Raw genomic sequence first — 25,808 nt, forward strand, 5'->3', positions numbered from 1 at the left:
GAGAGGCAAATAAACCTTCCTTCCTGGCTTAGTTCTTGTAATTAAAATGTTTATTGTTCTATGTTAAAAAAAATTTAAAATATAACATGTTGCTGAGGTTTATACTTGGATTCCACACACTCCCCCTCCCCCACAAAGCCTCATGAGCTCCTAGGTGGTACTTTGGGGAGGTGATTGCCTCTTGGAAAGTGATAATTATCAAGCAATTTGTCTATTGATACCTTTACAGCTGACTTGCTGTTAGGAGTGGAATCTGATTGGAAGAGGTATGTCATAGGAGGTGTGGCCTGGAAGGGTATATTTGCTTCATGGCCCTTCTCTAGTCTCCTCATAGTTCATGCCATGAGCCACTTTTTTTTTTTTTTTTTTTTTTTTGCTATGATGCTCTGCCTTGATCCTGCTGACTGTGGACTGATGCTTCTACAGACTGTGAGCCAAAATAAAACTTTTCTTCCTCAATATGTGGGTGTTAGGTATTGTGCCGCTGTGATAAAGAAAGTGACAGATTTTAGTGCCAAGAGTGGGGTTCCTGTGATGATTCTGCCTAATCAGGTGGTTCAGAGAGTTTGGAAAGGTTTGGAAATGTGAGCTGGAGAAGCAGCCCTAGCTTTTCTAAGCCAAACTGGATGGGAGATTCTGGCTAGAAGACAAGAATTCCCTATAAATGCAGTCCATAAAGGCCAGGCTTAGGTTTCAGTTGAGAATAGGACTCTATTGGGAATTGGACCTCAGGCCCTATGTGTTATGCTTTGGCAGAAAATGGAATTACATTTTGCTCATGTCCTGAGACTTTGCAGAAGACTGAAATTAAAGGTGATAGGCTAATTAATCTGGCAGAGGAAACTTCACACATACATTAAAAGCTGGGATCAGCTCGTTTCAGCCTAGACCACCTTTCAGACCAAGCCCAGTGAGACTGTCAATATAATGGATCTCAGCCTCAGATTCATTCATACCAAATGATTGCTTTAAACAATTTGATTCCTGTTTTTCAGTTTCTCTAGATTATGTTTTACTTTTTAAAATTTAATTGAACAGGAAAATAAAGCACATTTTTGAGTGTGAGTGGATATTTTCCTGGTCATGTTAAATTTTTGGACTTCAGTCTACACTCTCATGAGAATCCCTCCCGCATGCTCTGTCACTGTCACTGTGGACTGAACCTCAAGCACATTAAACACAGATTTTGCCACTGAGCTACACCCCCAACCCTCAACCATCTCTTTTCACTAGTTGCCCTTTTTATCCTCGATGTTCTTGTTCTCACAGTGTATCTTGTGATTCTTTTTTTTTTCCTTTCTGGGCGAAGTGTCAGAATTCTAAAGTCTTTTGGAACATTTTGGTGATCTACATACTGATTGGGGGCTGTGACCTACTTCGGATGGGGCTTTGTATGGGAGAGCATGGTTATCCCCAAGCTGACTGTGCTCCAGCATTGCTCTTGTGAGTGTGTGAAGACTTGCCACTTCCACATCTTTTATTGCACAAACACAACAAAATAGCAGGGAGTCAAACAGAAGCCAAGGCAATTGCATTGTATTTGATTTCCCTGAATTAAATTTCATTCTTCTCAGTGATTCTACTGATCCTTTCACAAGTAGATTGTAAGGACTGAGCAACAACAGCTCTGTGTGTGTGTATGTGTGTGCACATGTGCGTGTGTGCTCATTTTCAATAGAGCAACAGCTTTGTACATGCTGTTAGGAAAGGCAGTATTCTTGCTCCTAAACTGTTTTGTTTAGGCATATGGTTGTGTTATGGGGAAAATAACTCTCAACTTGTTAGATGTCAAATTTGCTGAGTTTGTGGACCTATAACATCAAAGAGTGAAGTCCTGAGCTAGAGGAGGAGGTTAGAAGACTTTTATTGGAAATAAGGACAAAACCATAGCTCCTGGATGGGGGGGGGCAGGGTCCCAAGTGGGTGGTCCACTGAGGACTTTCATCAGGGATAATTCATTCAGCAAAGTCACAATATGAGTACAATGTGGGTCAGGCTATGATCAACCCTGTAGGATAATCTGTACCGCTGCTTAGCTGATACTGGTTCAGTAGGGAGAGGAGTCACCTAGGAAGGGACAAAGATGTTTTGGGAAGAGAGGGAAGTTTGAGTCCAGATGTTCTGGTCATCTTCCTATGTTCTGATGCCTATGGGACCCACTTGACCAAGGGATGTTAATTACAGCATAATCTCAAGCCCTTGTTTATCTCTAAGGAGGCCTGCTGGCCTGGCTACTGCGTCTCCACCTCGAGGCCTGGCTCTGTTCAGATTCTCCTCCTGCCATAGTGTTGGTGTCTGACTCCCTGGAGGGCCAGATCTTTCTTTGAGTGCCCATTAATCGCTAACTTAGCTGCCTTTGGTAGTTGTATCGTGAAGTACCACAGCAGTATTTCCATTTTAGGTATTAGAATTTAAGCTATCAGGATAATTGGGTTAAAACTTATGGTGTACATTTTGGAATGTTCGCATTTATGCATGTTTAATTCTTCTGCCTGGCAACTTAGTGTCTTTGCTATTCATTTGGTCTATTGAGGATGGGGTCACTTGTAGAATTTTAATGTAAATACCTACCTAGAAATAACCAAAAAGTCACCTGTAGGAATAACATAAGCAAACATCCCCTAGTCATTATCAAGACTTGAATTTGAGGACCAGTACATGGTTGGCATACCGAAAGGTTTCCTGTGAAGGTAGAGGTGTTTTGTGTACTTTGGCCTCTAGGGGGCAGCAGGATCTAGTGTAAATATTCAGTTTTGGATTAAGGAAATTTAGTGCTTTACCATCTCAGAACTTCCGTGTACCATGAAAATATCTTCCCTCTGACTCAGAAAATTAATACAGGGAATACATAAAATAACACTTACAGTCACGATGTCTTTGAGAAGAATATTCTGTGATCACCGTTGTTCTCTTCGTGATTACTTTAAAAAGAAAGTGGATTTAGTTAGCATTGTGGTTCCATGAAATCTCCTAGCGATATAAGAAAGCAGAGGTGTTAATAACTTCAGTGCACCTTGTTTTGGCCCCCGCTTCTCTCCCCTTCCTCTCAGCGCTGGGGCACAGGTACTCTGAGAATACTCCCGGCTCACGGTTTTGCTAAAATGCTGTTATTTTAGCAGATTAAAAAAAAAAAATCTTAGGAAACATTAAAGCTAACTATTGCTGTGTATTATTAAAAGCTGTCTTAAGTGGGTCACAATTCTGAAGATGTGTTGTATGTTTTTTTGTTTTTGTTTTCCTGGGAGCACTGCGGGCCCACATGAATATTGTAACTTGTGTCTTCTGGGAAAGCAGAGCTTATGCACATATTGTAGGCGACATGGGTGAGCTGCATCCTTTAATTTATCCGTTTTCCTTCCTTTTTCCTGTTTTCCTGGCACCTGAATTCTTGCTGCTCAATGACTCACATTGGAGTATTATAGTAAAAGGATACCGCCCCTTTTCCTGGAATTGCCAATTTCAGAGAAAACGATTCAACATGAAACTGAAAGGGTGATTTGGAAAGCAAAAGAGCTGGTGAAAGGGTTTATTTGTAATCTTAATGAAGTTGGTATTACTGTTATTTTCATTTAATCTGAATCTGTTTCAACCAAAACCTCATAAAGTTTAGGCTGTGCCTTAATAACTTTGTACATAATCAAGAAAGAATTCATCAAAGTAATCACAAGCTGCGCTGAAAGAGATGGTAAATGTTCAGAAAACTCAGAGTGGCTTTATATTGTAAATAAGTCTGGTGGCTCCTTTCCCACGAAACTAACCATTTGGTGTTTTCTGGTTTGAATGGTCTCAAGCGTCCACCCCCTTTTGCGTATTGGAGTCAACTAATGAGCTAGACCTCTTTAGCCATTTTTGTAAATGCTCATTTGAATGTGCATTGTTTCTGTGTGCACGGTGTTATTTGAACAAAATAGAAATGGGAAAACACGAACCAGTGTAGCCAATTCTTAGACCTATGATGAGCAGGAGTATGCTTGATGAAGGATTTAAATTATTTGAAAACCATTTTGTGTGTGTGTGTGGTTTGTTTTTTATTTTGTGCTGGGGGTTGAGCATAGGACTTTCTCACTGAGCTATATCCCCATCTCTTTATTTTGAGACAAGATCTTGCTAAATTGCCTAGACTGACCTTGCACTTGTGGTATTCCTGCCTCAGCCTCCTAGAGTGCTGGAATTACAGGTGTGTGCCACCTTGCTTTGGTGAGATAAATTTTAATCTATCTTACCACTAGGATCTTTGGCAAGAGCAGAGAGCTAATGCTTGGTTTGTCCATTTCATGCAGTATAATTGTATTATTTGGTGCTAGATATCTTCAGTGAACCCAGTGCTAATGGCTGTGTTTTGAGTGTGTGTGTTTGTGTGTTTGTACATATGTGCCTGCTGGCCTGTTGAATTAAAATGGTCAGCACATCAGACACTATTACGATTGTCATTGTCCCTTGTACCCAGATTGGCTGACATTGCAAATGAACCAGTTCCAGTGTCCTGGACAGTAGGGGACCCTGGATGTCCATGCCTCGCTTGAGGAGCTTGGTGAAGATTGGTGTTGCTAAATGAATAAATTTGTTTTTCTTTAAAGCTTTCTCATTCGTTTTCTTCTCAAATTGCATTATTGCCCACCATTTGTTTGTCTCAGAGAATTGAGTTCAGGGTGAAATAACAGATGCAAAGGAATGCGAGTTAACAGGAAAAACTTAGCATACTTTTGTCCTGGCTTTGCATGCTGGTAGCTATGGTCTCTCTCTCTCAGGCTCTTGCTCTCTTGTCATATATATATATTATTTTTTTATATGTGTATATATATATATGTATATATTTTCCCCCCTGCATACGAGGTGGCTCTGTTTGTGGTGTGCCTGAGCTTAGCTGGTGAATTGCTGCCTCCCCACAGAAGCATGCTTCACACCCCACAGTGTGAGCATCTAGTGTCCCGTCTTGAAGACAGGTCCAGGAACTATCAGTTGAGTACAGTGTGCTCACTTACCAGTGAGGCCGGGTTGTTACAGTGGGTGATGGGGTTCTGGACAGGCTTCTAGGGCGATGAGGTGCCAGGCTACGCCTTAATAACTTAGTACATAATCAGTGCCAGGAGCACTGATAACTTCGCTAAGGATTCACATGGCCCAGGCACCTCCCCTGGGCTCTTCTAGAGCATGATGGACAGGGGCGGAGTCAGGGCAGCTGTGTCTGCCGTGCTTGTCCTTCCCCACAGCTCTCTCATGCTTGTGTGTGTCAGATGTGGTCCAGATCACCCAGTGAGCACCACGAAGGTTTTCGTAGGTCATGCAGGAGGGTCTGGCACACATGTGCCCTGGGATTTCAGAACTTTCTGGACAGGGTCTTTGTTTTTCTTACCTCTGCCTGCAAGTCCTTTGCCTTAGGACAGAGCTGGGGAGATGGCCAGGCTGTGGTTGCAGCCCCAGTTGCACTTTCTATATTGGCAGGGCCAGGGTTTATGACGTGACTTCTAATCTAATCTTGCTCTCATTGTTCTGGATTAGCAGTAATCCTTCCATATGGAACTGCAGGGGAAGGAGACTTTGTATGGGAAGCAGTCACCCGTTATGTTGGCACCCTGTCCCTGTGAGAAGTCCATTGATAAGGAGAAAAGGTTTGTCTTTGCTTATGGTTTCTGAGATCGCAATCTGTGGTCAGCTGGGTCCGGAGACTGGGAAAGCTAGGCTGTGGATCTCCTGGCAGCCAGGACTAGAGTGAGGCCAAGGGGCAATTTGAGCCATAGTCTCAGCTACTTAGGAGGCTAAGGTAGGAGGATAACAAGTTTGACGTCCGCCTGCAATTCAGCAAGACCCGGTCTAAATCAGTAATAGGTAGATAGATACATACCGAGTTTGGCAGGTAGAGATTTGAAAAAGAAAGCAACTGCACTTAAGAGTCTGCAAGTGTATTGGAGGTAGGTGCTTAGCTCAGTGCAGAAGTGTGTGCTGAGCACATGCAAGATCCGGGTTCACCCCCCAGCACTGCTCCTAAGTCTCAGCATCTGGGGCAGATGTTTATTCTGAGAGTGAGTCACACTATGTCAGATCATTATGAGAAATAAAAAGACACGAATATACAGCTGTCTCAATTTTATTTATTATTTAACTTACTGTATTTAATCTGAACTTTAAAAATCTGATACCTGGCATTAAGTAGAACAATTATTCTGTAATTTCACTCAGCTTTTCCATTTCAATAAGTACAGAATCTGCACTGAAAATGTCACAGTGACAGATCCGCCTGGCTTACAACAGTATGTCTAGAACACCACAGAAGCCAGCAGCGAGCAGCTGCATGGGTTCACAGGTGATTGTTGAAGGGGGAACGAAATCTGGGCTGGGTTCCTGCAGGACTGGGCAATGGGTGCTGAGCGAGGAACAGGAGAGTGAGTCCCTTCTGGTAGAGGGTACAACACTGGTGTGTGTGGAGAGCCAGGAAGCCGGGTGCTCTCTACTTGGTGCTGTGATTGTGTACTTGGTGATTGTTTTGGTTACTTTTCTCTCTGGTGAGACAAAATATAAGACACCCAAAATTAAAGGAAGGGAGGTTTATTTAGTTTGCAGTTTGTAGAGGTTTCAATTCATAATCAGCTGTCTGCAAGGTAGGGTGGCATGGCACAGGGGCAACACTTTAAGACTACAGAAGACAGCAAAACAAAGAGTCAAAAAGGGAAGGGGAAGAACAAACCTCTTTTCCTCCCTTATATTGTAAGCAGGCTATGCTCCTCAGTTGAGTGGGGCACTCACACCATCTGGTACCCTCCTGTTGCTCAGGCTGAGGGTATTAACAAAGTGAGGACCCTGGCTCCCTGCTGAATGACTTACTAAACTTCAGACCTTCTCAGATTGACACAGTGGGACAATATCCTAGACGGGTAAACCCATGTTCTTTATACCCCAGGATGGAGAGCTGTTGAGTTATTTAGTTAAGCCTCTAGACTTCTCAAGTTGACACAGTGTATCAACCATAAGAGTGATGATTGTGGAAGACTGCCCCTGGGCCCTCAAGGGCAGAAGGTCAGACTGTTTTCCCCAAGGTAGGCATGGTGGCACGCAGGTGTAATCCTTGTACCCAGGGAGGCTAAGGCAGGAGGATTGTAAATTTGAGCCCTGCCTGGGCTATTTAGAGACTTAGCAAGATCCTATCTCAAAATGAAAGATAAGAAAGGGCTAGGGAATGTATGTAGCTCTGCAAAGGCCATGAGTTTAGTTCCAGTGTGGCAAAATAAACAAACTTGCTAATGCTTTGTTTGTATAGTAGCCGTTAAATTCTAGATTAGTGAGTGAAGTTGTGAAAGATCTTGTGTGTGAATGTCTTCCAGTTTAGAGGTACTCTGAGGCAAATGGGGCCACCAGGAAAAGATGAGTTGGCACAGCAAGCGTGGAGCTCACTTTCTCATAGGAAAGGTTTTTTTGTGTGTGTGCAGGGGATCGAACTCATGACCTCATGCTTGCCAGGCAAGCACTTAAGCTGCTAGGCTAAATCCCCAGCCCCCTCGCATGGAAGGTGTGTTATGCTCAAATGACACAGACCTCGTAGAGCCAGGCTTGTGTTATATGGCTTCTGACTTCCTGTTTTTTTAATTTTTCATGCCATGCTATAGAATTTGGATTTACCCTGCAGAGAACATAATGTTATCAAGGGTTTCTGGAAAAGAAGAGTGTTACTGTTACATGTCCTGATCATAATTTTAAAAAGTGGCAAGTGTATGAGGTGGAGAAGCTAGATGGGGCAGGGACTACTGGCAGAGTTTAAGGGACATCCAGCCGTGGGTGTGTGCGGGGTTGGGGAGGGTATGTGAGACCACTGGGTATTGGGAGAAAGATACTAGACCTTTGTCCAAGTGTGCACAGAAATGTGTTGAAAGCTCACCTTACTGACCCCTCCGTACCCTGAAGGTGACCACGGGTCAGTGTGGCTGTGCTGCTTCTGTATGTAGAATGGGAATCCAGTGGTTCAGAGGGGCACAGTGCTTTTGTCCTTTGCATTTAGCACTTTGCCAGATGTTGCAGCTCCTGTGTGCCTGGTTTGGTGGATTGACAGAGTCACTTGTCCAGCTTTAAACTCAAGACGATACGGAAACAAAACATCTACTCTCAGAGAAACCAGTGTGGAGAAAAGGCTGCCCATGTGAGTAGCACATAGCAGCCACCTTCCTAACCCTGACAGGGTGGCACAAAGGTGGCGATTAACCAGGCAGTGTTGGGTCTGGCTCCTGCGCAGGAAACCAAAGATGTTGCATCTGGAGGACCAGCACCATTGCTGTGCTGTCCAAGCTGCCCACCAGCATCAAACTCAGCCCCAGTAAAAAAGTTAGGGACATAGTTTAAGGAGAAGAAGACTTTTATTTATAAAGAGGAAAAGAATGGAGGAGAAAGTAGAGAGCTACCCTGATAAAAAAGACTGGGTGGGGGGCCCTGGAAAGGAGGACCCGAGGGCCAGCTGCTTTTACAGGGGCGAGTGACCCTCCTAGAGGAAACTTGCTGGCACTGGGTTGGCTCCCCAGCAGCTCTGCCTCTGTCACTTTCTGTCTGTGCTGTTGTCCTTGACCTGCCTTATCTTTGGGGTGGCCCACTGGGTGGCAGGGTGGGTACCTTGTTCACGGTTAGCTTGGGGTTTTTAAGGGGGCATGTGGATATCTATTGTACTCTGCAATTACCCTAGAGTGAATAATATATTGACTTTAGAGTTAATATATGTGTGTATATGAGTGTGTGTGCACATGCGTGTGTGCTAGTGTGTAAGTGTGAATACATACGCCCTTAGTCAGCCCCTCTTTGTTTCCTCTATATTTTACTGGAAGTGGGGTGGGTTATTGTTTGTGTTGCTGGCTTTCTGACCATGTCCTGCTTGTTATTTATTTATTTATTCTAATTCTCTCCTGGTGCAAGTTCCAAGGCCATTTGGCACCTTTTTAAAACATTTATTTTTCCTTCCTTCCTTCTTTTCTCTTTTTCTACCCTTGGCCTTGACCTACTTTTTAGGAGAATTTCTTGTAAACTTTGTTTCTAACTCTCTCTAGGATTAGCTAGAGGACCTAATGAGGCCTCCACTTTTATTATTTTCTGTGTCTGAAGACCCCGACCCTACAATAGGACAATAAGTTAAAAAAATTAATGAAATGAAATTAGAAATATTACAAAGTTTCTTTGCCTGCATGTACATCATCAGATGAATGGATAAAGAAAATGTGTTTATACACAATAAAATACTACTTTGCCATAAAGAAGGATAAACAAGTCACTTATAGGAAAATAGATGCATCTTGAGATTATAATGTTAAGTAGAATAAGTTTCTCTTATATGAGAAACCCCCAATATGAATAAAGAACAAATAAAAGATAGATAATAGAATATAGGGAGGTAGGTCTTATTTAAAGTTAAGTATTTATTTTAAAATAAACATTGAAGATTCCCCACCCACACCCTACCAAACTTTTGAATATGGAATATTCACCAGCCTATTTTAATAGGTTACAAACCCAGCAAAAGCTCCAGCTGCATAATGACGAATAGTTTTAGTTTTGTTTCATTTTTAAGTAGCTCAGTACGTACTGGACAATTTCCTTAGCTAAAATCTACAAATAAAACTGTAGTTTCTGCTCAGAAAATTAACACAGTAGCCTTTGCTTAATAGATGGGATAAATAAAGTCATAAGTCCATAAAGTCAAAGTGGTACAGGACAGCAAGCAGCACCGAGTTCACAGGCACCCAGAACTAGTGCTCCAACCGCTAGCGCACCTTCCAACACAGCACATGCGGCTGAGTCACTACTTTGTAAGATAAGGGGACCAAGGGGTGGGGGAAACGGGAGGAAAGAAGAATTAAGATGTATTATGTACACATAGCAACTCCTCATGAGGAATGTAATCTTTTTGTATGGCAAACATGCACTAATGAAAAAATAAAAATTAAAAGGAAAAAGATGCTTGAAGGCTGAACTTACATTCACTATTATTAAGTATGGATTTTGCCTTCTGTTTTACAATGCCTTGAGAAACTGTTATGAACTCAATATTTAAAACATTTTCTATTTGAAATTTTTTGTTTCTTATTCTACATCCTGTTCTTGGGTATTTTAAATATACTAGTACAACAGCGCATGTGGAGAATCAATAAATGTATATAACTTAGAGTGCAAGTTAAATGATGAAAACAATTGAGATGATTGGCTCAGGGAAATATTTAAAAGCTAAGGCAAAGAGGAGTTGGTCGTTTGAGGGTCTGTTAAGATGTTACTATGTCCAGGTAACCGTGAATTCCTCTGCGTATGTTATGCACGATGGCAGTCATTCTGTAAAGTTGATAGTGCCATTGCATAGCCAGCAGTTTTGAGGCTTGGAGACGTCCTCATCAGCCCAAGATCACAATTACTGCTTTACACATTGATTATTTTAGCATTGGCCTCCTCATAAGCTCTTTCTATATACAGTTTTCTGCGAACGACCTGCTTAGCGGCTGCTGCGATTATGATGCAGGAATGTGAGGAGCCTGTGGTGGCTTCTTCTGCAGTACAGCGCTGTGATTTGCTGATTGTTAGGCACAGTGCAGTACTGTTGTTCTGCATTCTATTTTGCAGCACTGAGTATAAGTGTTATGCAAATAGAAACAAAGTCATCAAGTTGAAGTTTCCTTTGTTCTTTGTTCTGACTGTGGTAACCTAAATACTCTAGGATTCTTCATTTAGCCACCGGTCGGTGTAATGACTTAATCACAACAGTGCAACTAGGTTGTTCAGCAAGGAAAGTCTATATTATTTCTATAACATAATAGAGTATTTGAAAATGCCGTTTGCAGTGAGAAAGAATACAAGTAACTGATTTTGCCCAATAGATCACTACTTGAATTTTGTTATGATTATATTAACTCTACCTAAGACATGTTATACATACATCCATACGTTGTCTGGTTTTGTGTTTGGGATCTATAACTTACTTATCACGTTCAAAGTTAATATTGATTCTTATTAGTTTGTGTTTGAAGATAGAATTTTCAATGAAGAAAAAATAGTTCTTTTGGGATAGTATATTTTGAATCAGGGGCATATGGAAAAACCTATAACCATTGATGCAGTTAAAGCTGGTGTAAAAACTAAATGTCCTCCTGTCATTAGGAAAGGTTTTCATGGCTCTTGATAATTCTCAGTATCTCTAGGCCAATGGTGGTGAACCTATGGCATATGTTGTTTTTCTTTGCAGACAAAAGATGTTAATGTGTAAGTTGTTTTTTCTAAACTAAAACCTCAGTATTCAAGTTTAATTTCAGCATGAGATAAGTAAGTGGGTACTGGGCTGCACTTTGGTCACTCACCTCTAAAAGTTTCGCCATCACTGCTCAAGGCCATAACAAGAGCTTTGAATGGATTTCTCTAGCCTTTGATCAGCACATTTGAGGTTGTTCACTGTAGACTTCAGTCGCAGGAGCGCATAGGTTATCCTGCCAGTTTTTCCTTTCATCCAGTGAAAGCTTTAACTAAGATCTTTGTAGCCATGGGCTTAGGCTTGCTTTCTTTTTTTAAAAATTGATTTATTTTTGTCTTTTTGAGACAGGGTTTCACTATGCAGTTCAGGCCGACCTTACACTCACTTTGTAGCTCAGGCTGGCCTCAAACTCACAACAATCCTGATCCTCCTGCCTCAGCCTCCTGAGTGCTAGGACTACAGGCATGTACCCATGCCCAGAATTAGTTGGCTTTCTGCCTGTCCAGTGATTTATAGCGACCAGACACTGCGTTTCTATGGTAGGACCTTGGGGAGGGTCATACCTTTCATGTGTGCATCATGTGCATCTCACAGCCGCACTGCAGATCAAAGGGCCGCCTTGTACAGCAGAGGGTGCAGGCTCCACGACTGGGCACGGTGACTTGCTGAGGAAATAATCACTCTGTGACCTTATCCCCTCTATTTGACTTTCTTCTGATTCAGGGCAGGTGACTTCTCACCACTCATTTCTCTATTCTCTGCAGGCTTTGCTCATATTTTACATCATTGCTACTTCAGTCCTGCCGGACACTAGCATTTGGCTCTCCATTTCTTCTTCACCTGTACGAAATTACCGCATTCTATTTTTTTTAATTAAAAAAAATTTTTGAGACAGAATTTCACTATGTATTCTGGGCTGGCCTTGAAATCAGGGTATTCCCCTGCCTGAGCTTCCTGAGTGCTAGGATTACAGGTGTGCTCCACCACACCCCCAGCTATGTTCTTTTATTTAAAGTCAAACAATATTTGTTTAAATAGATTTCCAGATGTTTCTAAAAACACACAAAAGACTAGAATTCAGTTTAAAAGTGCAGAAGTGCTTGAGACTCCACTTGGTTGCTTTCCTTCCTCCGCAGTTGTGCGGAGAAGCAGAGGGAGCTTAGGAAAATACACGTTATTACCCATGTGCCGAGTGGCAGTGGGGAGAGGCAGGGTTTCAGAAGTTGTAAGTGACAAACTCTCCAGAGTAGTAGCACTAACAGATGGTGAGGTGGGAATTCCACACCGTGATCTCTCAGAATTCCCACTTTATCATTATGACCGTTGCTCTGATTTCTCTTGAAAGAGGTCACCTCTGTGAAAGAAATCCTACCTTGGAGGCTGTCACGGAGTATGTGCTTAACACATAAAAAGTGTTTGAGCTTTCCTTCCTCTCAGTAAACCTAATCAGTTCAAAATAAAAGCATGTAAAGAGAATTCACTTCAGGGTTTGTCCTTTTTGGGAAAAGGAGCAACTTGAAATGAAACCAGTTACATAACTCTGTGAGTTTTTGTTTCCCTTTTTGGCTAAATGTGATAGGGCCACTCACAGAGAGTTTTGCTATTTTCAGTGTAAGTGGAAGCCAACAAAAAGATGTAGAAAGTTGGAGAATCAACTTGACACTTCTTTTCTTTTAAGTGGTGCTGGGGATTGGACTCTGGGCCTTTGCATTGAGCTACATCCCCAGCGCTTTAAAACTTTTTTTAAATCTTGAGACAGGGTCTACTAAAGTTTCCAGGGCTGGACTTGCACTTGTGACACTTGTGCCATAGCCTCCCAGAGTGCTGGAATTATAAGCATGCACCACCATGCCCAACTCAATTTGACACTTTAATTACAAGGGTTTGTTTGAAGGGTTTAAATAAATTTTTAGTAGATAAGCATTTCTGCAGCTTGTCTTTGTATTAAAGCCAGAAGCCTCCTGATCCAAAGATAGCAATGAGGGAAAAGATCAATGAGCTTTGGGCAGAAAACTTCAAGATAAGTGGAGCGGCACAGAGTGTCATCAGGTCCCCTGAGTATGACTGGATTTAGGTATTAATGAAAGGCTGATGAAAAAACAAGGTGTATGTTTTAGTTTTTAAAAATGTATTATACTGACTGACTTTGGGAAGACAGCAGAGTGGTGAGCAGTACAGAAAGAGCCTCTCTGAGATTTGCTGTCCAGATCCTGGAGTGTAGCAGCTCAAGGAGGACAAGAAGGAGGGAAGTGGGTCCCTTGGGTCAAGGAAGGACCTGAAGTGAGAAATGATGCCCTCAGAGAGACAGAAGAAAAAAGCTTCAGCACAGAAGATGGCAGCCAGTGGTGCCTTAACCCTGAGACCGGACTTAGTTCACGAGAGGACAGTTCAAACCTGTGGACACACGGTCATGGTGGGCGACCCTGGAGGCCTCCACAGAGAGACAGCACTGGACGTGGAGGACTGTACTAGCTGGCAGTGAGTGCTGAGGGCTCAGTCCTCCCTTGCTGGAGAGTGAATGATGGGGAGCCCTCTAGGAGAGGACCGAACTAAATTCATAACTCAGAGCAGCTGCCAGCTCCATCTAGCAGCTCCCAGCTGGGTTCAAGCCCACAGACCGTGTAACGACAGCTGCAGGCTGAAAAGGTCTGGTCCTAATCTCATGGCCAGAAACCAGCCTGAACTTGAGGGGAAATAAAAGTGCAGGCTCACTGACGTTATCCACTACCCCTCCATAAAGCAACTGCTGGCTTGCTAGGTTAAATCAGCAAGGATCTGGACTCTGTCTCTACACATGCCTATCAGTGACAGCCAAGACAAACCTGGAAGTGAACTTTCTCTTTCTCATTTTTTTTTAAGGGGTAATGGTTTTTTTTCTTCATTGTTTGGTTTTGGTTTTGTTTTTGTATGAGTGTGAACATGGATTCTAGTTTTTTGTGGTTCTGTTCTGTTCTTTTTTTTTTTTTTGGAAGGGAATAAAACAAACCAATAAAGTGGAACAACACAAAACAGTGAGAACAATGTTGAATTTCAAAAACAAGACAAAAGGAAATCTTCCATAGTTACTATAATACATATTGTTATCCTGTAAACAGATGGTCAGACTATAGGCTCCAGGCCTACAAAGTCAATTAGTCAATACAAGCATTAAGTTGTGTTTGTATCTCAGTTGCTATCCTTGGAGCCTGTCTTCCTCCAGATCAGCCCCGGGTGGCGGTGGCAGTGTTCTTGTGTCCTAGCCCTCGTGCTGGCTGGCTCTCAGGAAAGGCAGGATGACTTCCTGGTTCTCGTCCCAGCTCACAGTTGCCACTGGCTCGGGGAAAGGCAGGCTGACTTCTTAGGACATTCTTATAACCACATCCTCTTTTGCATTACCATGGAGAAAGTAGCTAGAAAATAAATCATTCTCTGCTTTTGTGTTACTTTGCAAAGCAGCTGTGAGGTTTTTATTTACTAATTTATTTTCCGAGACAGTCTCAGTATGTAGTTCAGGCCGGTCTCAAACTCAAGATATCCTTCTGCTTTAGTCTCCCAAGTACTTGGGTTTACAGGTGTTCCCCACCATACTGAGGAGGTGATTTTTTAAAATGATCCCCAGATAATCCAGGAAGCTACGTCCCTATAGTGTGACTCAGTGCCACTCCCTTTTGTTGAGCCTCAGAAACCAGCGCTAACACTTCCACTTCCTTTTATTCCTTCTCATTTTCCTTCTTATTTTCTGTGCTAGTTTCCTGAAGTTTGTGAGATCCTCCTTTGCCCTCCAGCCTGGCTTCTAATCTGTTCCTCTTTTCTCTATTTTACCCTCAACACCTTTTAAAAATGTGTTACACTAAAAGACACATGGTCATTAATCTCCCTCAAAATTATCCCATCACCTCAGACACACCTCTCCCATCGTTCCTGCCACCTTCTGAAGCGGTTCTAGTGTCTTCCTTTAGTCTTCATGAGGTGTCATCAAAAATACAGTGAATGCTGCTGTCAGGAGAGGCTGGTTCTTGAAAACAGGACGCCATGGTCTCATCCACCTTACCCAACAGACCTGGCACCATGCACCTTCTGGCTCGTCCCCAAAGTCAAACTGATCATGAAAGGAAAACGTTTTCAATGGATTCAGGACACGGAAGCAGCCACCACAGTGTAGTTAAGGACAGTGATGAAAGAGGTCTTCAGAACAGCTTCAGAAAGTAGTAAGAGCTGAGAGAGGTCTTTGGAGGGGACTCGTGGTGATGCTTTTAGTGTAATAGTTAAACACACCTAGTATGTTTTTGATCACACCCCATTCAGCACATCCTATGCACAGCTGGGAACACCTCATGCCCCCCTGTTGCTGAGCAGCACAGTGGCCTTGAGCCCAGCTCATGGGTCAAGTCAGAGGAGGACTCACTTTCTACTCACTTGGCCTGAAGTCTTTAAAGTCCCTTCTCTGTTGTATGCCATGCAAATACGACAAGGCCAGGGCACCTGGGATTGATGGTGTCTCTGTAAAGGGAGTTTCTGGGAGGAAGAGTGAGAACAGCTGGTGGGTTCTGCTCAGTGGCTGTGGGAAGCGCTCCCTGGAAGGTGGCCTCTATCTGCCCCCCAACCCATCACCATCAGCCTGGTGGTTCGAGTTCTGCTGCCACTAGATGGCAGGAGAGAGACAGGATGCAGGCTGAGCTGTGAGATCAGGGTGCCCAGGGAAGAAAGAAATGCTTTAGAGTTTATTATGACACTTACTTTTACTTGCAGTGATGAAACATATTACTTAGGATGTTACCCCTTAAAGCACCAAATCATAAAATCTGACCTGTTGTAGCCTTCCAAACCTGAAGGATACTAGCCACTGCTATCCCCATTCTGTAGCCACACTGACAGAGCATGGGAGAAACTGGCTTTCTCAGGACCTTGAGGCTAATTACTGGCCTGTCTTGTCCTGACTCCCAATTCTGTGCTGGTTAAGCTGGTGCTTTGGTATAATCTCTGCCTCTGGCTGCCTGTCACCCTGAATGTCCACCTTGCACAGCTCAGACCAGACACTGCTGGTCAGCAGGTGCCATTTACTGTACTCACCAGTTCTGCACTTACAAGAAAGCAGCGACACTCAGATGCAAAATGGTAAATTCTTAGCAGCCAACGCACTTGGTTGTATGGATTAAAGAACAGAGCTTATAATCTAGGGCTGTACCTGGAATTTGTAGATATTTTTCCCTTGGCATCTATTCCTCATCCTCTGGGGTTTCTTTAATCTGTTTGTATTGCTTGAAAATGTGTTAGTGACCTGGGTTTGTTACTGATCCATCATAACCCGACTGCTTAGTGGGAAGAAAAGCTTTCCTCCTCATAGCTCCAGCCTAAACTGTCTTCCTTCTTTGTGTCATGGTGGTAGGCTTTTCCACAGCAGCGGCACCTTGAGGATTGTCTCAGGAGAGCAGGCAGCCGCTGTGCTTTGGGACAGGGACTTTAAACTTCCTAGCCACAGCCCCAAGCTGGGCTGTGTGGGCTTGAGCGTGTGAATCATAAGTTACCCTTTGCGGGTGTTTGTGTGTGTGTTGTATGTACATGCTGGCTTTTTTTTTTCTTTCTTTCTTTTTAAATCAGACCCACTAATGGGCTGAAACCATAGTTTACAAACCTGCTTCCTTGGAGAAAATGAAGCCCTTCCAGGTTGGTGGCATCCCAGAACCAAATTCCAAGAGCGGAGGCTACATATAGTATGCCAGCCATGGTAGCTCACTGGAGCTGCCGGGGGTTGCTCAGTCTCTGCAGCAGCTTTCTCCAGCTTGCTCGGGGCCTGTGACAAGGGAAGACAGTGTGAATCAAAAGAAGAGCAGCATGAATACCACAAGTCACAGCTGCTATTGTCGTTAAATCTTTGGCTCACCTTGTATTTCTTTTGTGGGGAGATTGCAACCCTGCACATGTGACCGTGTTGACACCTAGTATTTAGAGCAAGGGAAACCAAATTTGAGGTCTGTGTGACATGAGCACCACCTTGGAGGCTGCTGGTGGGGGACAGACCCTCCATGTGCATGACCTGGCGACCTTGGTCACATTGCTCCTCACAGACAGCCCTGGGAGAGGAGAAGGAGAGTTGTCCTCTGTATTCAAAGCAAGCGCTGCTGGCTGTCAAAGAAGCAAACAGCCAGAGAGTCAGCTGACTCATGCTAAGCCAAGGTGCTGCCGCGGGTCGGTTCGGGTCTGCCTTTGACCACAAGGCTGTCACCACCAGTGGTGAGGCTGAGAGGAGCCGTGGTTGTGGCTCTAAATACCAGCAAGCTCGTCTGAGCGCTGTAGTCTAATAAAGCAGCATCCACATATCATTATGATTAGTTAAACAGCCATTCTCTTTGGGTTTGCAGTTTAGTCACCGCTCTTCTTTTTATGTACGTATTGTATTGTATATTGTATATTGTATATTATGTACGTATGTATTGTATATTGATATACATACATGTGCAGCCCATGATGGACACGCATCCACCTTAGTCTGTTTCACCACCGCTCTCCGTCCTTTTCTCTCCCCTCCCTCCATCTCCACTTCTTCTTCCCATATTCAAAACCTCTACCTCCCCGTTTCCTGTCATCCTTTTTTGGGGGGGAGGCTCTTAAAATTACTTATACTTTGAGTTTCTTTCTTTCTTTTTTTTTTTTTGTCTTTTTTTGAGGTAGGGTCTCACTATGCAGTTCTAGCTGGGCTTGAACTCATTTTGTAGCCCAGGCTGCCCTTGAACTCTCAGCCGTCCTCCTGCTTCAGTCTCCTGAGTACTGGCATTACAGGTGTGCACCACCACACCAGGCCAAGTTGCTAATATTAGAGAAACTGGACAATACTTGCTTCCAACTGTAGCTGCCGTGAGTTGCACTGCTGTATACATGGGTGTGCAATGGATCAGTCCAATGGTATGTTTTTACCCTTTCAGGAAGATACCTAGAAGTCGTATAGCTGGATTGAGTGGAATTTTTAGTTTGGTGTTTTTGAGGAAACTTCATATTAATTTCAACAGTGGTCATATTAGTTTATAATCCGCCTACAATATAGAAGGATTCCTTTTTCACAACCTTGCCAGGATTTGTTGTTTTGAATCTGTGATAGCCACACTTGTCTGAACTACAACGGAATCTTACTATGGTTTTAATTTGAACTTCTTGGCCAGAGTTGCTGAACATTTTTTCATATACTTATTGGCCATTTGTACCTCTTCTTTTGACACATGTCTATACATTTCAGGTGTGCCCCCTACTTTGAGGCAGGGTCTTGCTATGTGTCTTATGTTGGCCTTAAACTTACAGGCTTTCCTCAACCTAATAGCAATCCTCCTGCCTCAGCCTCTGGAGTTTTGGGATTACAGATGTGTACCACCACACCTGACTTTAATTGCCCATTTTTATATAGTCTACTAGTAATTAGTCTTCTGTCTGAAGAATAGCTGGTGATTTTTATTTCCCATTCTGCAGGTTGTCTCTTCACTCTCTAGGTTGTTTCCTTTGCTGTGTAGAAGCTTTTTAATTTGATGTAATCCCATTTGTTGGTTCTTGGTTTTATTTTTTGAGCATTTGAGGCTCTGTTCAAAAACTGCTTTGCCTGTGCTCCTGTCTTTAAGACTTTCACTTCTTCTGTCTTCTGGCACAGTGTTTCTGATTTTACTATCTAGGTGTTTGATCTGTTTTTAATTTTAGTTGAGCACATGGTGAGAGATGGTGAGAGAGATGGTGAGAGCTTCAGTCTTCCGCATGTGTATACCAGTTTTCCCAGTACCACTAATTATGAGACTGTCTTTCTTCCAGTGTATATTTTTGGCCCCTTTGTCAAAGAGCAGATGGCTGGAGTGTGTGGGGTTGTTTCTGCATTCTCTCCTGTTCCATTGATCCGCATATCTGATTTGGGGCCAGTACCATGCTGTTTTTGTCATGCAGCTATGCAATATAACTTGAAATCAAGGATTGTGACACCTCCTGTTTTCCTCTTGTTGCCCAGAGCTCCTTCTGTTATCCTAGGTTTCTTCTGGTTCCATATGCTGTTGGTATTTTCACTTTCAATGCACTAAATTGGTGTATCAGTTTTGGTAGCATGACCATTTTGGCATAATTATGCCTAGGCAGGAACAGGGGATATCTATTTTCTAAAGTCTTCAATTTCTTCTTTTTTCATAGTATTACAATTTCCATCACAGAGTTCTTTCACTTCCTTGGCTAGGTTAATTCGTAGTTACTTAGTTTTTTCCGACGCTGTTGTGAATGGATCATTGCGTATTAGTTATCAGAGGCACATTCATTTGGAGGGGCTCTGGTACCTCACACACAGTCCTTTTCTCTGTGCAGCAAGCCCAGGAGTGCCCATTTTACGACCTTCCCTCTTTATGTCTGTGACGTAGGTGAAACAGATGGTGTCACTGTGGCCACACTGAATGTGGACAGGTTGCTTGAGAACTGGAATGAGAAGCAGCCATCTTGTAGGTCCTCGATGCTGTAAATAAACTCCCAGGGTCACAGGTGGCAGAGGACAAGCTGCTTGGGAGGCTGAGGCAGGAGGATTGTGAGTTTGAGGTCCACCTTGGCAACAGTAAGACCCTGTCTCTAAAATGGAGAAAGGCCTGGGGCAGAGCACTTGCCTGGCACTCACGCGGGTGCTGCAGAGACCAAAAGGCCGAGGAGGAGGACCATGCAGTATCCTTGATGCCTGGGCCCACATGTTAGCATGGCCACTAACTGTGGTGTTCTGTGAGCATCCCAAGAGGAAATCTCAGGAGGAAAAATGACTTTTCTGTGCTTTTAAGACTCTAACTTCATAGCTAAGAAGCAGCCAACTCAACTTGCAGAAATACTCTTTGCCTTCTGGTTTCCTTTCTGTCCTGTTTCCATTCATTTGTTTTGCAAAGCACTTATTTGCATTTGAGGAATGAAGCAGGTTATATACTCAAGCACTAGGACTAATCATGGTTTTTAAAGTATGCTAGCCTCACACAGCTAAAATTTGTGCTTCTATAAGAGTAAAGGAAAAGGATGGGTGTGAGTATTGGTGTTATGGGATTGTTAAGAGCTGATTAAATAATAATAGGAGGGTAGGAAGGGATAAAGTTTATCAGGGGCCCCTTGTATGTCAGATAGCAGTGTTCTATCCACTTGTTTCATAGAATGTTTGTCTTAAGCCAAATGAAGGTAGATGCCAGTATTACTCCAGTTTTTATAGAGGGGGAAACTGAGGCATAGAGTTTAACATCATATTAAGGATTATGGTTTCATAAGAGGGGAGCGAGTTCAGTGTGATTCAGCATTTCACACTTTTAGGCACAGTTTGACAGCCTTCTGGTGCAGTGGATATTAAACTAAGAGTTACCAGGCAAGAGGCTCTGGTTGCAGTTCCATCAGTCATTTATGTCTAACTTTGTGCTAGCCACTGCATCTCTTCTTGCTGGTTTCCTCATCCCTTAAGTAGAATCATGATCCCTGTTCTTCCTGTAACTCCGATAGGAGGTAAGGGGTAAAACCCAGAGCCGTGGCCACTGAGGTGGGAAAGCATTGTGGCACAAACAGGTAAAGGTGGTGGAAAGTGGGTTTTCAAAATGTGGATCTGTGTGCTTACCTAGCTGTTTTTAAGCTTTTTTTTCCTTATTAATTGACAAAGAACTCAGGGCCTATGCACTGAGCTGTATCCCCAGCCTTTCTAAAAATTATGTTTGTTTTTGTTTTGTTTTGTTTGTCTTTTTCCTTTTTAGCGGTACCGGGGATTGAACTCACGACTGCCTGCTTGCAAGGCAGGCGCTTATGCTGCTGAGCTAAATCTCCAGCCCCCTAAAAATTATGTTTTGAGACAGGCTCTTGCTAAGTTCCTCAGGCTGGGCTCAAGCTGTGCCCCAGCCTCCCAGAGTGCTGGATAGCAGGTGGAAGCCACCATGCCTAGCTATGCTGATATTTAAGAGAGTTCACATTGCTTCCAAAACTCATTGCTTTTCTTAGGAACTTTCCAGGTAAGGGACATTAGGGCATCCCTCGCTTGGGCCATTCCAGGTAGTCACATATATTCAGAAGGTGCTCATTCCTTGAAGATGCTCAGATGGGAGGAAGGGTTAGGCTGGCATTGAGTGGAGAGGCTGTTTGTCCTTTAGTGCACAACTTCCCCTGTGTAGCTACCACTCAGCAAGTGGACAGACTGTGGCTTCCCCAAGATGGCCCCGCATGAGTCAGAAATATCACAGGAAAGGTACCTATATGAGCTGCGTGTGTGTGCATGGGTGATTGGTTGTCAGGAATGGACTCCTGGGCCCAGAGTCTGGCAGGTGGGCAGTGTGCATGAGCAGTGTGGGCTGCAGGATGGAGCAGGCACAGCTGTAGTGTGGGGAGCCCCCTCCTCTGTGGCTCCTATTTTTGTCTTATTCAGGCTTGCAGCTGATTTGACGAGGCCCACCTGCACTTCAGGACAGTCTGCTGTCCTCAGACATTACTGACTTATAGCAAATCTCATGCAAGTACAGCCCAGGTGGACCCATGAAATTCACCAGCTCTCCAGGGCAGGATACCCTGGAGGACATCGTCCAACCCCAGATCAGAGGCCCCTCAGAGCCCAGCATTTTACCTAAATACATTTTATCAAGAAAAATTCCTAAAGCTGTGACAGTGAATCAAGCAGATAAGAAGGCATGTTAATGTTGCATGATGGCTACAGTGACTGATGCAAGGTATTCTTGGGAGCAGTGTGAAAGATGACGTGGACCAGCTCTGATATAGTAGTGTAGACTGTGCCCTGCTGAGTGGACAGCAGTGTGGCCAAGGACAGTGCCCCTTCTCTCTGGGCCTGGACTGCACTGTTACACGATGCAGGACAGCCAGATCTGCTGAAGATGGCTCTGGTAACCTGGCTCTGCGCCTGACCCTGGCAGGATTCTCACTGCCCTGGACTCTTCAGGATGCTGGAAGAGCTGGGTGAAGATGTGGGTGAGGTTTACGCCCCATCTGTGGTTTGCACTCTGGTTTAAACCTTGAGGAGAGCCTAACCTGTGGCAGGGGTACTTGTGTCATATTAATTGAGCAATCACAGTTTTGTTTTGTTTTTAGTTTTTCCAGTGTATTGGTCCTCTAGTGAAAGTGCAGACATGCACTGCAGAGTCTTTACCCCTTTGGCTTGTTGCCAGCACCAGCATTAGCCTTTGCAGTGCCCTGACTTTCCTTGTTCTGTTCTTGCGTTCCTTCCATTGCTTCCTTGAGGTCTCTTCTCATGCAGGCTGTGTCTTGCAAGTCTATGATAGAGTTCATTCTTCTTCGCATAATCCAAGGATTCATAAATCATGCCAAAGCCAATTGTCTTGCCGCCAAAATGGGTTCTGAATTCAAACATAAAAATGACATCTGATGTTGTATGTTTTGTGAGTTTTTCTCAAATTTCTGACTTTGGTACTGTTGCTTTTCCAGGGTGAAGGATGTCAATAACCATTTGCTTCCCCAAAAGGTACATTGGTCAGGAACTTCTGGGTTTGGGTAGCTACTGTGTCGTTCATGATGGCAACAGATCCTCAGATAGGGAGGAAAAGCCAGAGTTTCGTTTTTGGGGGGAGGGAAGTTGATACTGGAGCACTAACCTGTGGCTTCTGCACTGAGCTACAGCCTCAGCTCATATTTTTTATCCTGAGACAAGGTCTTGCTGAGTTGGGCAGGCTGGGATTCTCCTGTCTCAGCCTTTGGAGGGCTGAGATTACAGGCAGGGGCCATTGGGCTTGTCTAAGCAACCACAGTTTGAAGTCTTCCAGTTAGTGGAGTGATGGAGTTTTGCACATAAGTGACTAATAATATTTGATTTAAAAGAAATCTTATGGGGCCGGGTTGTACCTCAGTGGTAGAGCACTTGCATAGCATGCATGTGGCCCTGGGTTCCATCTCTTACACCCAAAAATAAAAATAAAGTTTATTCTACTTTGTATTTTCTTTTTCTGAATTATTCTGTAGTCAGTATTTGCCTGCTATATGAAGCATGCTGGGTATAATGCTGTATTTGAGAGAAAGAATTTAGATGTATTGAGTTATAAACCCAGATTAATTTATCTTAGTATCAGAGTGGAAATAAGATACTTCATACAAGATACCATCAAACATCTTTCGCTGTGCTTTTTTTGTAACTTAAATGTTCATTTTATTGTAGAGAACAAGACTTTTTAAAGCTACAAAAGAGGCTGTATATTTCTTTCTCAGTAATCTCTTACACCAAAATGTTCATTGATTAAAAATAGCTGCCTGACACAGGAAGCAACTCAGGTAGCAGCTTCTGACCCCGTTCTAAAAACAGACCCACACTTCAGTGCTAGAAGAACGAGTATTGAGCCCGTGTGGTGCATGCGGGTAAGAGGGTGCTGTGCACCTCGAAGGCGTGATGCTCTCATCCGCACTTTCCTGGTCACGAAAGGTCTAAGCATGTGCATGTGTATATATCAGAAAGTGAAATTCTCACCCTGGATGCTGCTGATGTCAGCTTAGCCTGGTGGCTTCTCTCTGTTTTATGTGAACAGTGTGTGCTTATTTTAACAATAGAATTTTACTGGGTTTTCAACTTGAAAAATTTCTTTATCTGCCATTCAAGATCCTTTCTTTAGAACTAAAGAAAGCATTTCACTCTAAAGCTCTGCTATATCTTGTTAAAACCTGTTTCTCATTAATAGATGTGTGGGTTGATAACCTTTAAAAACATTTTTTTCCTTGAGAGCTGGTAATCAAGTTGGGTGCACTCATCACTGAGCAAATTTACCATATACAACGTTAATGATGCCACAGTTGGGCGTGTATTATGGGTCACTTTTGAGAATTATCTTGTGAAAATTATAAGAATAACTGTTGGCTGTTGTAGTACAGACCTGTTATCTTAGTACTCCTGGAGGCTGATACAGGAGGTTCTTAAATTTGAGCTCAGCTTGAGCAACTTTAGTGAGAACCAATCTCAAAACAAAAAAGGCCTGGCGATGTAGCTGAGTGGCCAGACCCTGGGTCCAGTCCACAGTTCAGTCTTCTGAAGGAGTTACCATTCTTGTCCCTGTTGTAGGAATTTTGGCTGCCTCCTGCTCCTCTCATGTGCTGTCTGGGGCATCCTTCAGACCCACCAAGTGACAGGGCGACAGGGTCAGATACATGGGGCCCTTTATCTGGAGGCTCACACAGCAGGGCAGCAGCTGAGTCAATAGCAGAGAGTAAGAAGTGGCCAGTTCTTGTGGAGTTCCTGAGGTACAAATCTTTGCTGGTTGCCATAGCAACAGGCTTCAGAAGCCTTGCCCTCTTGACCTCCTACCTGTCTTGAAGGTCCCGGTCCCTGTCATCTCCCTGGAGCACCTATGTCTGCCTGCGGCTTGCTGACTTCCTGCTGCTGTGCTGAGGGTGCCAGATACCCCTGGCCTCTCCTCAGATTCATCTGCGCCCCCACCACATGCTGTGAGATGTTGCCTGGCCTGGCTGCCCCATGTCTGCTGCTGACCAACAGAAACTTTTTTAAGAGACTGGATCTGGCTGGTGCAGCGGTTCACACCTGCAATCCCTGTTCTCTGAGAGGTTGAGGCAGGTGGATCAGAAGTTGGAGCCTAGGTTGAGTAAATTAGTGATTTAGACCCTGGTTCAAAATTTAAAAATAAAAAAGGTTGGGACTGTATTTCAGTACAAGGTCCTGAGTTCAGTCCCCAATACTGAAAGTTGACAGAGAGAGAGAGACAGACCAGTCAACCAAGCAACTAACCCTAGGTTTCAGCAGTCTTATTCAGGTTGGCCCTGGTCTTCAAGTGATCTTTCTGCCTCAGTCTTCCCAGTAGCTTCCCAGTAATGCATGCTATCTTGTCCAGTGAAACTTAATTTTTGTCATTATCAGTTGCTTACACTGTAAGCAGAGTCTCCTAGATTTAGTTCAGAAGATGTGTTTCATCTGCTTAAATATTTTTACATTGATCCTAAGTATAATTCTTTCAGTTTTCAGAAAGAAAAAAGGCTTATTCCATATTACATTTCTTCATGAACATCTAACCCGTAGGACTAGAGAGAACAAAGTTTAAAATACTCCCAAAGGGAACTTCCATTTGGTTATTTATTGCATTAATAAGCCACCCCAAAACAGCACCGGAACAGCCATGCGCTTGCTCCTGTGCCTGGGGTGGCTGGCAGTTGGGTCGGGTTTGTCCTGCTTGTGTGCACGGTGGCTCTCAGTCTTGCTGGGGAGCTCAGCTGGACGTGCAAGCCACGGAGTGCCTTGGGGACCTGTGAAGTGGGTGCTGCCTGTGACTGGCAACTTTCGTTTGCTCTGGCTGATACCTGAGGTGCACAGTGGAAGACAATGAAGGCTTGTTTGGGCTGTGGTTTCAGAGGTTTCAGTCCTTGGTACTTGCCTTTCAGCCTACAGTGAAGGAGGTCACCCTGTCCAAAGTGGGCAGCAGGAGGGTGGAAAGCCAGAGAGTGAGCTCATTGTAGTGACTAAGCCCTACCCTAAGGCCCATTAAACTAGGAGCTCATAAATGGATCAGTCCATTCATGGGGTAGTGAGAACCCAGGGAGGACAGGCCCAGAGCTGGTGCAACATTGTTTCTGCCCTGTGCGGTGACCACAAAAGGTAGGAAAAGGAAGTGGGTGATGTGGAACTGCCCCTGATCCCCACTGGGCAAACGTCAGCTCAAGGACCAGT

The 25,808-nt window shown here is 43.8% G+C and overlaps 1 protein-coding gene and 2 pseudogenes across 1 annotated transcript in view; 2 read left to right on the top strand and 1 right to left on the bottom strand.

Moving 5' to 3' along the window:
* Positions 1 to 25,236, top strand: part of LOC134477277 (small ribosomal subunit protein eS8-like) — a 44,910-nt pseudogene extending 19,674 nt beyond the window's left edge.
* The window catches only part of Fgd4 (FYVE, RhoGEF and PH domain containing 4), a 209,940-nt gene that overhangs the window by 32,829 nt on the left and 151,303 nt on the right, over positions 1 to 25,808 (top strand). The gene's annotated exons all lie outside the window — the stretch shown is intronic.
* LOC100733396 (small ribosomal subunit protein eS24-like) lies at positions 22,280 to 22,665 on the bottom strand (annotated as a pseudogene).

The sequence above is a fragment of the Cavia porcellus genome, unplaced genomic scaffold (assembly GCF_034190915.1).
Source record: "Cavia porcellus strain 051 isolate PalLab524CR breed Dunkin Hartley unplaced genomic scaffold, mCavPor4.1 scaffold_8, whole genome shotgun sequence".
Taxonomy (NCBI): Eukaryota; Metazoa; Chordata; class Mammalia; order Rodentia; family Caviidae; genus Cavia; species Cavia porcellus.